Genomic DNA, 3,053 nt, shown 5'->3' with positions numbered 1-3,053 from the left:
ATGTTCACTAGGACTACTAGAAATAGCAGCCAAATAAATGTCAAATCTCATCTTTTGCATCTATTAAGAAAATTAAATGGTGTGTGTGTGTGGAGTGGTGGTGGTGGTGGTGGGGGATATACTGGTTGGTCTAATTTTTAATATACGGAATGAGGGTAGGACTAGTTTTTGATTTTGATCATTGTCCTGGAATCGTGACGACTGGCCTGGGGTTAAAGAACAACAACAATGATTTCAACGATAGCGACGACATCCACAGGGGCTCCACCTGTTGGCTGTGAACTGCTAGAAATAACAGCCAAATCTCACTCCGGTTACACTTCGTTCGGCTTCTCAAATAACTATGTTAATAAAAATATACTTATAAAAAAGAGCAGTTTGGGAAAAGTAGTTCCTTAAAACAATGTGTCTTCAAAAAATAAAAGACGTGACGGTCACGAGCGGAATGTCTTTGATTATAGAGGTTTGTTGGAACAAAGTTGATCCGAAGCTAATCAACAAATACGATGACGACGACTGCAACAAAATAAAATAAAATAAAATAAAAAATGCCTAAATTCGTCCTTACCGGAAGAAGGTGGTTCAGTGTTGATGTTGCCAAAGTTATCAGTTGCCAGACAATCTGGTCCTTCTTATAATAATAACCATCCAACAACCATAAACTTTTATACAGTCAAACATAAAAGTTATTTTATGCTTTCTGTTGTGTTTGTCGTTTTCTTATTATTTCGGACTCGCCATGTTGATTTTCGTGTAATCATTGACGATTTCTGGCCGAACAATCAGCTCTGACAGGGAAGTGACTCTCATATCCGGGTTGTACCTTTATAACTCGGCAAAATTATAAACACTGTAAACACGAACACGAAATATTTGACACGGCTGATGGTGGTGCGCATCGGTTATGCTGTTTTGAAATAAGCCCATTTCCCGTGAGGGTAGGGCCAAAAACAAAGGAATTTAGACGGGGCAACGACAAGGGGTTTGGGTCAAGGAAAACCAAGGAAGGGCCCGTGGATATCTGACGGGCAGATATTTCAAAAAGATTTTGAAGAAAAAGTGAGAAATTTTTTAAGAGGAGTCTTCGTCCCTTCATCTTTTCGTCGGGATCCATGGACATACCTTGTAAAATATGGTTTGGAAGTTTGATCACGTGGTGCCGTGATCTTGGCATCGTAAATTTTGGAAAGGTTTGTATATCCTGACGGAATAAGACCTATATTAAAAAAGAACAAAAATAAAAAACTAGGCCCTTCATCGGATAGAAAAAATATATATCTTTAATGTGTATTCTCAAAGAGCTATGATAAATAAATTTGGAATATGGTTTATTAACAACGAAGGTGCTTTTAATTATAAGATGACTCGCCCAGAACCGACCTGGTGCTTAACAACAACAACAACAACAACAATTTACAAATGCTGTGTAACGTATGTCAGTGGTCACGGTGTTATAATGCTGTTTGGGTCACTAAGAAACTTGTAGAGTTGAACTCACCACTAGGTCTCGGGAAGGGCAGCACTGCTGAGGGCCACCAAGTCTTTGCTACCATGAGACCAACACCGCTGAGGGCCACTGCATCGTACTTTGCCACCACGAGGTCAGCAAACCAGCAAGAAAACCCTGACTGACTAGAAATAACAACGAATTTTTCCTCAACTCACACCCTCTTAAAACGGGACACATTGGATAATGAAATAGTGTGTTCTGTTCAAATGGGAAAAAAGAGCGGATAGTCTCGACTGGAATTGGTTTGGCCGACTAGGATTGACGTGGGGTTCAGTGTAGGCCCCAACACGCTATATTGTGTAGCAGTGAAAATCAAGCTTGAAACATTTATATGAGAAAAAGTAGTTGGGACATAAGTCCCCGGACCTGCTTAAACTTACAAGTCCTTAATACTCAATCGGATCGTCGATTTGGTTTAATGACCGCATCACTTAATAATAGCGACAACATATCTCTACAATACTTCGGTGCAGTGACCACGATAATGCATCTAGCTTTAATGACCACCACGTTTCATGTAGGTCTAATGACCCACCTGACTACACTTCACTGGGTCTACCATATCTCGATCTGATACTCACCGTAAACGCTTCGGTGTAATGGTCACTATTCTACACATCGACTAAATGACCGATTGACCACACCCTGCTCTAGTGACCGTTATACACAGCAGGTGTGACCGAATGGTGAAGACGTTCGTTTAGCCATCATGGGGGGGGGGGGGAAGCGTTTATTTTCCCAACATCTGCTGACTTGGTCGGCCGAAGTCTGTGAAAACGCATCCTTTGGTTGTACTTGAAATTAATAAGATTCAGCTTTGTTTACGTATTGTGCCTCGCTGATTTAAAGTGAGAATTATGCAAAAAATAACAAGTGTCAGTGGAATACTCAGCCACTTATGCTAAAGGTACTCGTGTTGGTGAAATACCCAATCATGTAAGCACATTGATTTAGCTTTATTGATAGAGCCACAGAATGCTCCCCCTCGAAACCGACGGAGGTTTTCATCATCATTGCAAGACGACTACGTGTATATATATATATATGTATATATATATATATATATATAAAATCAACCTTCTTCCACCTGAATCCCTCTACCGGCAATCGATTGAAGATAGGAACTTGTGGTGATTCGAAACAATAACGGAAGGGAGATAACTTCTGCCCATTAATTTGCGTTAAAAATAAATATCTCCCTTATTATATCTGATTACCTCCCTTACCTCATGTTTTCTTCTGCTGCACCTGACAGGTGGAAACATGGAAAGGATTAATGCCACCGGGTAATACAGACATCCTTAGCGTACACTGCAGCTACGTCAAATACTAATTAACGCTAAAGAAGCTGCAGAACTTGTCAGAAATTGTAGAATTAAAATAATTGATAACAGAGTAATTCGCCCAGCGTTCCCGGAACTTTCTCCCTCTCTCTTTACTGTAAAATTAGTGTTTTTTAGACACAAAATGTCCACAAGCGATTTTATCTCAGGATGAACGTCGCTGTAACCTGTCTGTCGACGGTGTATTAATGTCCTATGTT

The 3,053-nt window shown here is 40.2% G+C and overlaps 1 protein-coding gene across 1 annotated transcript in view; it reads right to left on the bottom strand.

The window, feature by feature from the left end:
* Positions 1–800, bottom strand: part of LOC106874118 (rho GTPase-activating protein 6) — an 81,179-nt gene extending 80,379 nt beyond the window's left edge. Inside the window, exon 1 of the mRNA XM_014921726.2 lies at positions 569–800. The gene's annotated coding sequence lies outside the window, so the exon portion shown is untranslated. The remainder of the gene's footprint in view (positions 1–568) is intronic.
* Positions 801–3,053: the final 2,253 nt, after the last annotated feature.

Source organism: Octopus bimaculoides, chromosome 15 (genome assembly GCF_001194135.2).
Source record: "Octopus bimaculoides isolate UCB-OBI-ISO-001 chromosome 15, ASM119413v2, whole genome shotgun sequence".
Lineage (NCBI taxonomy): Eukaryota > Metazoa > Mollusca > Cephalopoda > Octopoda > Octopodidae > Octopus > Octopus bimaculoides.
This window is presented reverse-complemented; position numbering and strand designations above follow the sequence as displayed.